Raw genomic sequence first — 16,025 nt, 5'->3', positions numbered from 1 at the left:
GGTAACTTTGAAGGTATGAGGCGTGAATTGGCTTGGATAGATTGGCGAATGATACTTAGGGGGTTGACTGTGGATGGGCAATGGCAGACATTTAGAGACCGCATGGATGAATTACAACAATTGTACATTCCTGTCTGGCGTAAAAATAAAAAAGGGAAGGTGGCTCAACCGTGGCTATCTAGGGAAATCAGGGATAGTATTAAAGCCAAGGAAGTGGCATACAAATTGGCCAGAAATAGCAGCGAACCTGGGGACTGGGAGAAATTTAGAACTCAGCAGAGGAGGACAAAGGGTTTGATTAGGGCAGGGAAAATGGAGTACGAGAAGAAGCTTGCAGGGAACATTAAGGTGGTTTGCAAAAGTTTCGAGAGGTATGTAAAGAGAAAAAGGTTAGTAAAGACAAACGTAGGTCCCCTGCAGTCAGAATCAGGGGAAGTCATAACGGGGAACAAAGAAATGGCAGACCAATTGAACAAGTGCTTTGGTTCGGTATTCACTAAGGAGGATACAAACAACCTTCCGGATATAAAAGGGGTCAGAGGGTCTAGTAAGGAGGGGGAACTGAGGGAAATCTTTATTAGTCGGGAAATTGTGTTGGGGAAATTGATGGGATTGGAGGCCGATAAATCCCCAGGGCCTGATGGACTGCATCCCAGAGTACTTAAGGAGGTGGCCTTGGAAATAGCGGATGCATTGACAGTCATTTTCCAACATTCCATTGACTCTGGATCAGTTCCTATGGAGTGGAGGGTAGCCAATGTAACCCCACTTTTTAAAAAAGGAGGGAGAGAGAAATCAGGGAATTATAGACCGGTCAGCCTGACCTCAGTAGTGGGTAAAATGATGGAATCAATTATTAAGGATGTCTTAGCAGTGCATCTGGAAAATGGTGACATGATAGGTCCAAGTCAGCATGGATTTGTGAAAGGGAAATCATGCTTGACAAATCTTCTGGAATTTTTTGAGGATGTTTCCAGTAAAGTGGACAAAGGAGAACCAGTTGATGTGGTATATTTGGACTTTCAGAAGGCTTTCGACAAGGTCCCACACAAGAGATTAATGTGGAAAGTTAAAGCACATGGGATTGGGGGTAGTGTGCTGACGTGGATTGAGAACTGGTTGTCAGACAGGAAGCAAAGAGTAGGAGTAAACGGGTACTTTTCAGAATGGCAGGCAGTGACTAGTGGGGTGCCGCAAGGTTCTGTGCTGGGGCCCCAGCTGTTTACATTGTACATTAATGATTTAGACGAGGGGATTAAATGCAGTATCTCCAAATTTGCGGATGACACTAAGTTGGGTGGCAGTGTGAGCTGCGAGCAGGATGCTATTAGGCTGCAGAGTGACTTGGATAGGTTAGGTGAGTGAGCAAATGCATGGCAGATGAAGTATAATGTGGATAAATGTGAGGTTATCCACTTTGGTGGTAAAAACAGAGAGACAGACTATTATCTGAATGGTGACAGATTAGGAAAAGGGAAGGTGCAACGAGACCTGGGTGTCATGGTACATCAGTCATTGAAGGTTAGCATGCAGGTACCGCAGGCGGTTAAGAAAGCAAATGGCATGTTGGCCTTCATAGCGAGGGGATTTGAATACAGGGGCAGGGAGGTGTTGCTACAGTTGTACAGGGCCTTGATGAAGCCACACCTGGAGTATTGTGTACAGTTTGGTCTCCTAACTTGAGGAAGGACATTCTTGCTATTGAGGGAGTGCAGCGAAGATTCACCAGACTGATTCCCGGGATGGCGGGACTGACCTATCAAGAAAGACTGGATCAACTGGGCTTGTATTCACTGGAGTTCAGAAGAATGAGAGGGGACCTCATGGAAACGTTTAAAATTCTGACGGGTTTAGACAGGTTAGATGCAGGAAGAATGTTCCCAATGTTGGGGAAGTCCTGAACCAGGGGTCACAGTCTGAGGATAAGGGGTAAGCCATTTAGGACCAAGATGAGGAGAAACTTCTTCACCCAGAGAGTGGTGAACCTGTGGAATTCTCTACCACAGAAAGTAGTTGAGGCCAATTCACTAAATATATTCAAAAGGGAGTTAGATGAAGTCCTTACTACTCGGGGGATCAAGGGTTATGGCGAGAAAGCAGGAAGGTGGTACTGAAGTTGCATGTTCAGCCATGAACTCATTGAATGGTGGTGCAGGCTAGAAGGGCTGAATGGCCTGCTCCTGCACCTATTTTCTATGTTTCTATGTTTCTATTATATCCAGGCCCCTCAATATTTAGTACACCTCGATGAGGTCTCCTCTCAACCTCCTCTCTTCTAATGAGAACAAATCCAGCCTATCCAATCTGTCCTCATAACTAAGATTCTCCATTCCAGGCAGCATCCTAGTAAATCTCCTCTGCACCTTCTCTCGTGCAATTACATCCTTCCTATAATACAGCGACCAGAACTGCACGCAGTACTCCAGCTTATACAATTTAAGCATAACCTCCCGGCTCTTATATTCTATGCTTTGGCCAATAAAGGCAAGCATTCCATATGTCTTCTTATCCACCTTATCCGCCTGGCCTGCTACTTTCAGGGATCTGTGGACAAGCACTCCAAGGTCCCTTTGTTCATCTACACTATTAAGTAGCCTACCGCTTAATGTGTATACCCTTTCCTTATTAGCCCTCCCAAAGTGCATCACCTCACACTTCTCTGAATTAAATTCCATTTGCCACTGCTCTGCCCACCTGACCAGTAGATTGATATCCTCCTGCAGCCCATGACTTTCCTCTTCATTATCAACCACACAGCCAATTTTAGTGTCATCTGCAAACATCTTAATCATACTTCCTATATTCAAATCTAAATCATTGATATATACCACAAAAAGCAAGCGACCCAGTACTGAGCCCTGTGGAACCCCACTGGTAACATCCTTCCAGTCACACAAACATCCATCAATCATTACCCTTTGCTTCCTACGTCCAAGCCAATTTTGGATCCAACTTGCCACTTTGCCCTGGATCCCATGGGCTTTAACCTTCATGACCAGTCTACCATGCGGGACCTTATCAAAAGCCTTGCTAAAGTCTATATATACTACATCGTACGCACTTCTACATTTGGTAATGTATTGGGGTCATTACCCTCTCGAACCTGGTTTACGGTTACTTTGTAATCACCACACAATCTTACCTTACCATCGGACTTAGGTACAACAACAATGGGTGCAGACCAATTACATCGATCTATCTTACAAATAATGTTCTGAGTCTCTAGCCTTTTCAGTTCTTGCTCAACTTTCTCCTTGAGCGCATATGGTACGGAATGTGGCTTGTAGTAAACCGATCTAGCATCCTTCTGTACCTTGACACTTGCCTTGAAGCTTTGGATCGGCCTGTCCGTTTCGCAGAACACCTTTGGATACTGCTTGATAACCTCATCCGTTGATGAAAATCTCGCTTCCACACAGAAAATCTTACTCCAATCCAGCTTCAGTGAGCTCAACCAATTTCTTCCTGGTAAGGCAGGCTTGTCTCCTTTCACTATTATTAGAGGCAAGATCTGAAATTGATCTTTATATTTCACCGGTACAGTGATACGACCTACCACAGGAATTTTCTCTCCCGAGTAGCCCCGCAGCTCTATCTTGGATTTCTCTAGTTGAAAATCACGCAATTCATCGAGGTACAGCGACTCCGGTACTACACTCACGGATGCACCCGTGTCAATTTCCATTGGTATCTTGAATCTGGCAACATTTATGTGGATTTTGATGCTTTCCGAATCGCTGTCCATTAACCTCGTGCTCCTGATGATGTGTAACTCTAACATCTCCTCGTCCTGTTGTTGTTCTTCCAAGCTATGTAGTCTCTTGGATTTCTACTCATATCTTTGAACGCTGGACTCATAACTTTAATACTGGTTTACCCTTCAGCCGGCATGCCTTCGCAAGATACCCAGTCTTTCTGCAGAAGAAACACTCTGCCTTCATGTATGGACAACTTTGAGCAATGTGTTGTCCCAGGCACCTATAGCACGACTTTGACGCTCTGTTAGAATTTCCAGTTTCTGAGACTTTCGGCCATGCCCGTCTTTTACCTTGAACCTGCAGGTGATTTACCTCGGTTGACTGACGACTGTAATCATTATTTAATTCTCGGGAATATTGTTCGGCCATGCTCATCAACCCCGCTGTCTGACAAGCAATCTCAAAAGTCACCAAAATTACAGAGCATCGACAGCTTTTTTAATGCTATGATGTAATCACTGATACTTTCATCAGCCTTTTGATTCCATATCCCAAAACGATAGCTTTCAGCAATTTCTGATGGTTTGGAGTTATAGTGCTGCTCCAGCTTCGTTAAAATCTCTTTAAGCGTTGTGTCCTTTGGCTCGTCAGGCATAAGCAGATTTACATGGGTGTCATACAATGTCGGACCTGCCACCGATAAGAAGATTGCTTTCTTACGTTCCAACACAGCCCGGTTCTGGACTGCATTGTCTGGAACTTCGATTATGTTATTTGCAGTGAAATACATTTCTAGCTGACCCACGTAAGCTTTAAAATGTTCCCAGTCATGTCTATATTCCCCCAAATGTCCCAATACACCTGTGGGTGCTGCCATTTTAATCTCTAGCTGTTCACACCGTGTGCTGTATTTTACCTCGGATTTTGTAGCTTTTTTCCAAAGACAGAAACTTCCAAAGTCTCTCTGTTGGCTAGCTGAATCCTTCACCAACAAAATTTAAACTTTAAATCATCCGAAACATCCCATCTCAATCGTCTAATGTGATATATTCACAGAGCGTAGCACACACAGCTCCTAACATGGCAGGCGACTCTCTCGGAAGTCTCCAGAAATCTGCTTGGTTCTGTTTATTATTGACCCTGCACTTGCAGTACACAATACGTCCACATCCACAGTGTGGGGCTACAAACATTACAAGCTTACAGACATTACAATGCCTTTAATGAAAAATGCTGAACGGTATGACCATAGGCCATAGGACATAGGATTTCAAATACATAGAGGCGAAATTCAACGTTGGTGGTGGCACAAAGTGGTGGTACATAGACAAGATGGTCTGAATTGTAATGGGGAAGGTGGGTTGGAGGCTGGGGGGCTCCGAGGCAGTTGGGAAACCCAGGAGGGCAGATTTCCCACAGCTCCTGCCAACTTTAACGGCAGGGCCTGATTTGCATGGAAAGCCTCTGTTTCCCACCTGCAGCCAGCCAGATGGAGGGCTGGCCGGCTGCGGGCGGTTAGCCCTGTAGCACTAGGCAGCACAGAGGTGGGAGGGAGGGAGGGATTGGGTGGGGGCCGGGGTCATCTGAAGGTGGTTAAACACAAAATTGAGCAAAAAGAGGCTTTCAGCCTCATTATAATGTTTAAAGAGCCCGCCCACCTCCTGGCAGAAGGTTGGCTGCCCGCCCCATCCTGCCTCCCATCCTGCCTTCCATCCCGCCCCATCATCCCGCCTGCCATCCCGCTCCATCCCGGCTCCCACTTCACCACCCCATCCCGTCTCACCCCGCCCCATCCTGCCTCCATTTAAACCGTGGTTTGAAGGCGAGTTCATGTCAAGATTCACATTTTTAAAACTTCAACTACCCCCAAGTCCCTAACCCACCTATTTCTTTAGGTTAAAAGTCCCCCCGATGGGCACATGGCCTCCTTCTGTGCTGTAATCATCTAACAATATATGGCTCTACAATGAAAAATAGATAGAACAACTGAATTATTTTTCAAATTACAGTAATTTTCCAATGAAAATGTAAAATCACTGCAGCATTTTTGATTTTGTTTCTAGAAATGTTTAATTCTCGTGGGCCTTTAAATGAAAATCTTGATGTAATGTGCATAAATGAACATATTGGGCTTAATTTCCACGAGTGTGGAGATAGCAGGAACATTATGGTGTGACATTGTACATAATTTGGGCCGGCACAGTCAGGCTAGGCTACAGCAGGTTAATGCACTAGTGTTGAAGATTTCACTGTTTCAGTGACAGGATATCTAGTACTGCTGCAGGTACTTAAAGGAATATTCATTTTTGGAACAGTCGTTCAGCACTATGCTGTGAGAAAATGCTGTGTCACATCACCAGAATTCCCTGATACAACAGGGAAGTGCTACTGGAACATGTCAGATGCAGGAGAGAAGTTCAGAGTGTCTGAGAGAAAATGGTGCAAAGGGTCAATGAAGATAAACATAAGAACATAAGAAATAGGAGCAAGAGTAGGCCATTTGGCCCGTCGAACCTGCTCCGCTATTCAATAAGATCATGGCTGATCTGATCATGGACTCAGCTCTACTTCCCAGCCTGCTCCCCATAACCCTTTACTCCCTTGTGCTCACTATACAAAAGACCTGGCTCCAAATGGGGAATTAATATTTGCAGATTTGACAAGATCCTCTAAGTTATGGCTTCCCACAAATACCTTATACCAAGTGAATAGCCAAAGTAAACATACACAAAATATTTCATTACACTCAGATTAATTTATAGCCTGTAGAACACTTACCATGCATGCCTTTTCTGCAACAAGTCACAAATCGCAATTTTAACTAGAATTCCCGTTTCAGTTACTTCTTAAAAGGGTTTCATCCAAAAAATTATTTTAACATAATTTAGTTGGATGATGCACATACATGTATTCAATCGACAATGGGTGTGTTTTATGTACCTCTGACACTTTCAACATCACAAAACTGCCTCTTTGCTTACAGAAGAAGGCAGCATGTAACAGGAAGCGAGTCCTACAACCTCAAGACTTTGAGTGCATTTGCGCAGGCCAAGATAGCAATTATTGCCATGGACAGTAAAGATGGTGTGGTGAAAAGTGAAATCAGAAGTCATCCCCCTACTCAGGAATAGTACCATCCTTCTTGTGCTATTTATTCCTACACACAGTTAGAATATCTCTCCTGAATGGTTAGGCTGCTGCTACAAGTTCAGCGTCGAAAATCCAGAGTTCCGAATCCGGACTCCAAACCGATCAGTGGCAGGGTTGGCCGGAATCCATAAAATGTTCCAGAATCCGGACCCGCCGACCCTGCCGACCTCGGGACCCCATCGCTGCCCGACCTCGGGCCTCGCCTCACCGCCGCTCGCCTCGCCTCCGCTGCCCTTACACCACCGGCTGGCCCGAACACCTCCTCTTCGGCGGGGCCCACCCAAACAGCTCCACAGCGGGGCCCCCCCCTTCCCTTTCTGACGTTCTGAAATCCGGAAATACCCGAACCTGGGCTCAGGTATTTCTGAATTCGTGACGTCAGAAAGACGATCAAAAGTTGAGAAAAGCCCGGAATCCGGAACGGCCTCAGTCCAGAGGGTTCCGGATTCTCGACCCCGCACTTGTATAGAGATCCACCTTCAATATGCCCTCAAAAGTTCGTCACCAACCTCCACCTGCTTCACGATGACATGCAAGCCATGATTCTGACCAATGAATCTACCACAGACCCAATACACGTGCGGACCGGGGTCAAGCAAGGCTGTGTCATTGCAGCAATGCTCTTCTCGATCTTCCTTGCTCCATCTCACCCTCAATAAGCTTCACACTGGAGTGGAGCTAATCTAAAGAACAAATGGGAATCCGTCGCCTCCAGTCCAGATCCAAGGTTGTCCCACCCTCTGCCGTTGAATTACAGTATGCAGACAGCGCTTGCGTCTGCGCAGGCTCGGAGGTCGAACTTCAAACCATTGTCAACACCTTCACCGAAGTGTACGAATGTATGGGCCTTACACTAATCTTCCATAAAACAAAGATCCTCTATCAACCTGCCCCTGCCACACAGCGCAGCCCCCCGGTTATCAAGATCTATCAAGAGACCTTGGACAACGTGGTTTTCCATACCTCGGGAGCCTACTGTCAACAAGGGCAGATGTCGATGACGAAGTCCAACACTGCCTTCAGTGTGCCTGTGCAGCCTTCAGTCGCCTGAGGAAGAGAGTGTTTGAAGACCAGGACCTCAAACCCAGCACCAAGCTCATGGTCTACAGAGCAGTAGTGATACCCGCCCTCCTATATGCTCCAGAGACATGGACTATGTATAGCAGGCACATCAAAGCACTGGAGAAGTACGACCAATGCTGCCTCCGCAAGATCCTGTAAAACCATTGGCAGGATAGACACACCAACGTCAGTGATTTCGCTCAGGATAACATCCCCAGCATCGAAGCAATGACCACGCACGATCAGCTCTGATGTACAGGCCACATCACCCGCATGCCCGACACTAGGTGGGCAGAGGAAATGCTTCAAGGACACCCTCAAAGCCTCCCTGGAAAAGTGCAACATCCCCACCAACACTTGGCCCAAGAGCGCTCAAAATGGAGGAGAAGCATCCGGAAAGGCGCTGAACACCAAGCCTCATCGCCAGGAGCATGCGGGAGCCAAACGCAAACAGCGGAAGGAGCGCACGACAACACAATCACCCCTCCAACCACCATCTGCCCCACCTGTGACAGAGACTGTAGATCCCGCATTGGACTCAGTCACCTGAGAACTCATTAGTGTGGAAGCAGGTCATCCTCGACTCTGAGGGACTGCCTAAGAAGAATAGCTCGATAGAATTTCCTGGCTCACTGCTGCCCAGAAGTCTGCAGTGAATATCCTGAGTCACTGTCCAGCAGCAGGGACTTCGCTGGAGTCAGCACATATGCATAATGAGGAGCCAAGAACCCAGTTCAGTTTGTTCTGTACTTAGCCAAACCTATGAAAGACCAGCCTGGCCAAAACTGAAAGTCCAGCTTTACCAATTAGCCTTGGGTGATAACTGCAAATCGGCAGCCTGTTTTACACCTCACCTGACTTTTTTTTCCATTGAAGTCAGCCAATACCAAATGCATTGGCACAGTGAGAAAGCACAGTGATAAACCAAACCATTGCCACCAGAATTAGTCTGCAGAATCACATTCAAGACACTTTGTTGGGCCCAAACTTGGTGACCTTACTGCCCATTGCCGCCAAGTTTTTGGGGCGGTCTCCCCTCGGTGCCATTTTCGTGGAGGCCTCCCGCCAGCGAGAGGAGAGGACTGCTGGGAACCACCCACTGACGGCCGCTGGCACGCAAGGTGCATAAATGTCCTCCTGCCCACCGAGCCAGCAGTTTGGTGTGGGTGGGAGTTGGCAGCAGCAGGGGGAAGGGCTGCTACGTGAAGGCAGGTCTAACCCCGCAACGGTAGGTATGAAGGCCTGCAAAAAAAGGTTACTGAACTTATTTTATTTATTTTCTTTTCAGCGATGTATGTGGATGGGGTCCCCTGAAGGTGCTGCAGTGGGTTTTCTTTTGGTGAAAATTTTTATTTTGATGTGTTCCCCACCCTTCCTGGGCCCGACTCAATCCTCGGCGGCACTTTGGCGAAGATCGCATTTGCCGCCGAGATTGGGAGCTCCTGCGCGCTGCCGCCCAGATTCAAGGCGTAAGTCGTTATTTGCTGCTGGGCGGTACTGCTGTATCTTTTAGAGGAATCTTCCTGGCAAAGTACCACCAGGACTCTCGGCGGTCCTTTGGGCGGCACTTGGCGGACCTTAGCTTTGACCAAGTTCGGGCCCAAAGAAAAAGAAAGAAAGACTTACATTTATAATAGTGCCTTTCACAACCACTAGACATCTCAAAGCACTTTACAACCAATGAAGTTCTTTTGGAGTGTAGTCACTGTTGCAATGTGGGAAACGTGGCTCCTAATTTGCACACAGCAAGCTCCCACAAACGGCAAAGTGATACTAATCAGATAATCTGTTTTTGTTATGTTGATTGAGGGATAAATATTGGCATGGGCACTCCCCTCCTCTTCTTCGAAATAGTACCGTGGGATCTTTTAATGTCTACCTGAGAGGGCAGACAGGGCCTCAGTTTAACGTCTCATCTGAAAGACATCACCTCTGACAGTGCAGCACTCCCTCAGTACTGCACTGGAGTGTCAGGCTAGATTTACTGTGATTAAGTCCCTGGAATGGGACTTGAACCCACAATCTTCTGACTCAGAGGCATGAGTGCTACCCACTGAGCCACGGCTGACACATCACATGTTAGATAACGTGCTAGTGCTCTGCACAAGGTATCTTGTATAATGCATGCTATGAGTGTAACACTCATCAAGGACAACGAGGCAGTCAAGTCCCACTGGAAGGAGCACTTCGAAGATCTCCTCAATTGAGACTCTGCCTTTGACTCGAGTGTCCTCAACTCCATACCGCAGTATGCTACCCACCACCATTTCAGGAAAACCCCAGCCCTGCACGAACTAGAAAAAGCCATAAGACAGTTTAAGAACAAGGCTACGGGAGCAGATGGAATCCTTGCTGAAGCACTGAAGTATGTTGGAGAGGCACTGTTGGTGTGAATGCATGAACTCATCTCGAGGGAGGAGAGCATGCCGAGAGATCTCAGAGATGCGGTGATCATGACCATCTTTAAAAAAGGGGATAAATCCAACTGCAGCAACTACAGTGGAATCTCCCTGTAATCAGCCACTGGGAAAGTTGTCGCTAGAGTCCTCCTTGACTGTCTTCTCCCTGTGGCTGAGGAGTGCCTCCCGGAGTCACAGTACAGATTTCGTCCCCTACGGGGCACAGCAGACATGATTTTTACAGAGCGACAGCTGCAAGAAAAATGCAAGGAACAGCATCAACCCTTGTACATGGCCTTCTTCGACCTTACAAAGGCCTTTGACACTGTCAACCGCGAGGGGTCTATGGAGCGTCCTCCTCCGTTTCGGATGCCCCCAAAAGTCCGTCACCATCCTCCGCCTGCTCCACGATGACATGCAGGCCTTGATCCTTACCAATGGATCCGTTACAGACCCAATCCACGTCCGGACTGGGGTCAAGCAGGGCTGCGTCATCGCCCCAACCCTCTTCTCAATCTTCCTCGCTACCATGTTCTACCTCACACTCAATAGGCTCCCTGCTGGAGTGGAACTAAACTACAGAACCTGTGTTGAACCTTCGTCGTCTCCAGGCCAGGTCCAAGACCACCCCAACCTCTGTCGTCGAGCTACAGTATGCGGACGATGCCTGCATCTGTGTGCATACAGAGGCTGAACTCCAAGTCATTGTCAACGTAGTCACTGAGGCGTACAAAAGCATGGGACTTACACTAAACATCTGTAAGACAAAGGTCCTCAACTAAACTGTCCCCGCCGCACAGCACTGCCTTCCAGTCATCAAGATCCATGGCGTGGCCCTGGACAACATGCACCATTTCCCATACCTCGGGAGCCTCTTATCAACAAGAGCAGACATTGATGATGAGATTCAACACTGTCTCCAGTGTGCTAGTGCGCCAGTGCAGTCTTCAGTCGCCTGAGGAAAAGAGTGTTCGAAGACCAGGCCCTCAAATCTGCCACCGAGCTCATGGTCTGCAGGGCTGCAGTAATACCAACCCTTCTGTATGGCTCAGAGACATGGATCATGTACAGTAGACACCTCAAGTCACTGGGGAAATATCACCAACGATGTCTCCGCAAGATCCTGCAAATCCCCTGGGAGGACAGACGCAGCAACGTTAGCATCCTCGGCCAGGCCAACATCCCCAGCATTGAAGCACTGACCACACTTGATCAGCTCGCTGGGCAGGCCACATTGTTTGCATACCAGACACAAGACTCCCAAAGCAAGCACTCTACTCGGAACTCCTTCGTGGCAAATGAGCCAAAGAGGAAACGTTACAAGGACACCCTCAAAGCCCCCCTGAAAAAGTGCAACATCTCCACCGACACCTGGGAGTCCCTGGCCAAAGAGCGCCCTAAATGGAGGAAGTGCATCCGGGAGGGCGCTGAGCACCTCGAGTCTCATCGCCGAGAGCATGCAGAAATCAAGCGCAGGCAGCGGAAAGAGCGTGCGGCAAACCAGGTTCCCCGCCCACCCTTTCCCTCAACGACTATCTGGTCCACCTGTGACAGGGACTGTGGTTCTCATATTGGACTGTTCAGCCCCTCAGGACTCATTTTTAGAGTGGAAGCAAGTCTTCCTCGATTCCGAGGGATTTCCTATGATGATGATGATGCATGATCAAGGAATAGTTTCAATTTAAAAAATGACCATGTCTGTTCATTCTATATATGCGGATAGAGACTAAGATGTGCAGATTTGTAGCATGAATATGCTCACATGGGGATTTTTAAAAACACATATCCAGTGGAGTTTAGTATATAGGGCATATCCACTCACACTGTTCTCACAGTTTTGATTGGCTTAGCCTATGTCTTCGAAATGAACTTCATCATGAATAGATATGAAGAGGAGCCATTCAAAGGTGGATAAAGTAACACAGATTGAGATGAATACTCAGCAGCCTTCTAAAGTGACAACATTTACAGGAAGAATTCAGGAGCCTGCCCGGGGCTTTCCTCCAACAGTTTGTCGATAGCAATGTTTGTCACTTTAACTTTAAAACTGGTGAGCAGAATGTGGCTTTTTCATAGTAACAAAAACATTTCCAATCCTAGGTTTATTCCAAGAACAACTAGCTCTGTAACTTAAAACACTGCTGCGCTTAACATTCAGCATTCAAAATCCATGGCAAAATCAATTGCAGAGGTATATGATTACAATAATATACATGATAAAGGTTGGAAAAAAACTCACTATTGAAGTGTTAATTTACTATAAAAATCATTAACAAATTTAACTACAATTACTCTGATTTATTGATCATAATTTAATAAAATAGTCTCATCCATACTATTTTAACAACTGAGTAAATGGTTGGAATAACTCCATTTACTTTTGAAACAGTTAAACAAGTCAGGTTACATTAATCCACCCAAAAGCATAAAGAGAAGCCAATTTGAATCATGGCCTGATGTGCATTCCTCACGGTACCCAATTGAACAATGTCATTACTTAATTATACATCACTGAAGCATGTGTCACATTAGAATGCATTAAACAATAAGTAAATCAGTTTGTAGCCAGGCCACAGGTTTTGCACTCATCGACGTGAACAATGTTATTACTAGAGAATAGGACACTTTTCATTTCAGATATCCTCAGTCAGCATCAAACACTCTCAGGTCAGATTTAACAGTTAGATGCAGAATAAAGCTCCCTCTACCTTGCCCCAACAAGATGCTTCAAGCTTAACGTCTGAAGAGCACCCTTACCGCATCAGTGCAATATTTTTTCCATTTCCCACACCAGCCATCCTGTATTCTCTCTGGATTGGATCTGCTCAAAATTATAGCCACTGTACAGAGGAGATGTCTATCCCACCAATACTTCTGAATATGAACCCAGGTCCCAAAGGTGAAAAGCCAGTATCTAACCCTGTACACATGCAGAACATTGTGTATGCCCTGTACAATGTTCCTCACCCACAATCTACATAAGTAGTCTTATATCTAGTGCGGTGTGTAGCCTAACACTTCTCCTTTAAGTATGGGGGTGGAGGGGGAGTGAGTGAAATGAGTCTTCACCAGTAATGCGATACAGGCCCATAACGAATCGGCAATCCTGCTTTACACCCCGCCCATTTTTTTTGTGACTTGGAGAAGAAAATCAGACATGATGTAATTGTGCTGCCCGTTTCTCTGTACTGCAGAAGACCAATTTCATCCCCAACAACTCAAAAGTGTTACGTATCTGCATGTCAAGGAATTTATTGTAAGTTCAAATAACCATAATCTCTTAAATTAATCAAGCTGATTGTTCACATTTAGGCAGAGGGATAATTGAGCCAATCTAATGGACAGGTAGGAAAGCTTCTAATCTGCTATGAGCAATGTCAGACAACTGCCCAATCAAATTTGGAAACTATTTTCAGATCCAGTAATCTGAAACTGACAACAAACTACTCAAATAATGACCTCAATTTTTTTAATCACCATATTCTTTCTTGTTTGGTAAGGATATCGAGGAATATGGAACAACAGCAGGTAAATGGAGATAAGATACATATCAGTCATAAACTACAAGAAAGATCTATTAGTTTTGTTATCTTTCTCCACCTCGTTAGGTTTCATCCTTGCCATAGCCCAGTATCTGACTACGAGGGCAAGTAAGCAAGTCGTTACTCTCTAAATAGCCACATTTTCGTCTTTCCCGATGAGATGGCTCCAGGGTGACCAAGGCTGGGAAAGAAAAAGGAGGCGGGGTGGCGTTGCTGGTTAAAGAGGAAATTAATGCAAAAGTAAGGAGGGACATTAGCCTGGACGATGTGGAATCGGTATGGGTGGAGCTGCGGAATACCAAAGGGCAGAAAACACTAGTGGGAGTTGTATACAGACCACCAAACAGTAGTAGTGAGGTTGGGGATAGCATCAAACAAGAAATAAGGGATGTGTGCAATAAAGGTACAACAGTTATCATGGGCGACTTTAATCTACATATTGATTGGGCTAACCAAACTGGTAGCAATGCGGTGGAGGAAGATTTCCTGGAGTGTATTAGGGATGGTTTTCTAGACCAATATGTTGAGGAAGCGAATAGAGAGCTGGCCGTCCTAAACTGGGTGATGTGTAATGAAAAGGGACTAATTAGCAACCTTGTTGCACGACGCCCCTTGGGGAAGAGTGACAATAATATGGTAGAATTCCTTATTAAGATGGAGAGTGCCACAGTTAATTCGGAAACTAGGATCCTGAACTTAAGGAAAGGTAACTTCGACGGTATGAGGCGTGAATTGGCTAGAATAGACTGGCAAAGGATACTTAAAGGGTTGACAGTGGATAAGCAATGGCAAACATTTAAAGATCACATGGATGAACTTCAACAATTGTACATCCCTGTCTGGAGTAAAAATAAAATGGGGAAGGTGGCTCAACTATGGCTAACAAGGGAAATTAAAGATAGTGTTAAATCCAAGGAAGAAGGATATAAATTGGCCAGAAAAAGCAGCAAACCTGAGGACTGGGGGAATTTTATAATTCAGCAGAGGAGGACAAAGGGTTTAATTAGGAGGGAGAAAATAGAGTACAAGAGGAAGCTTTCAGGGAACATAAAATCTGATTGCGAAAGCGTCTATAAATATGTGAAGAGAAAAAGATTAGTGAAGACAAATGTAGGTCCCTTGCAGTTGGATTCAGGTGAATTTATAATGGGGGACAAAGAAATGGCAGACCAATTGAACAAATATTTCGGTTCTGTCTTCACGAAGGAAGACACAAATAACCTTCCGAATGTACTAGGGGACAGTGGGTCTTGTGAGGAGGAGGAACTGAAGGATATCCATATTAGGCGGGAAATTGTGTTAGGGAAATTGATGAGATTGAAGGCCGATAAATCCCTGGGGCCTGATAGTCTGCATCCCAGAGTACTTAAGGAAGTGGCCATAGAAATAGTGGATGCATTGGTGATCATTTTCCAACAATCTATCGACTCTGGATCAGTTCCTATGGACTGAAGGGTAGCTAATGTAACACCACTTTTTAAAAAAGGAGGGAGAGAGAAACCGGGTAATTATAGACTGGTTAGCCTGACATCAGTAGTGGGGAAAATGTTGGAATCAATCATTAAGGATGAAATAGTAGTGCATTTGGAAAGCAGTGACAGGATCGGTCCAAGTCAGCATGGATTTATGAAAGGGAAATCATGCTTGACGAATCTTCTGGAATTTTTTGAGGATGTAACTGGTAGAGTGGACAAGAGAGAACCAGTGGATGTGGTGTATTTAGACTTTCAAAAGGCTTTTGACAAGGTCCCGTGTAAGAGATTGGTGTGCAAAATCAAAGGGCATGGTATTGGGGGTAATGTACTGACGTGAATAAAGAACTGGTTGGCAGACAGGAAGCAGAGAGTCGGGATAAATGGGTCCTTTTCAGAATGGCAGGCCAGGTGAGGCCTCACCTGGAATATTGTGTTCAGTTTTGGTCTCCTAATCTGAGGAAGGACATTCTTGCTATTGAGGGAGTGCAGCGAAGGTTCACCAGACTGATTCCAGGGATGGCTGGACTGTCGTATGAGGAGAGATTGGATCAACTGGGCCTTTATTCACTGGAGTTTAGAAGGATGAGAGGGGATCTCATAGAAACGTATAAGATTCTGACGGGACTGGACAGGTTAGATGCGGGAAGAATGTTCCCGATTTTGGGGAAGTCCAGAACCAGGGGACATAGTCTTACGATA

Source organism: Pristiophorus japonicus, chromosome 11, assembly GCF_044704955.1.
Source record: "Pristiophorus japonicus isolate sPriJap1 chromosome 11, sPriJap1.hap1, whole genome shotgun sequence".
NCBI classification, from domain to species: domain Eukaryota; kingdom Metazoa; phylum Chordata; class Chondrichthyes; family Pristiophoridae; genus Pristiophorus; species Pristiophorus japonicus.
Note: the sequence above shows the minus strand (reverse complement) of the source record.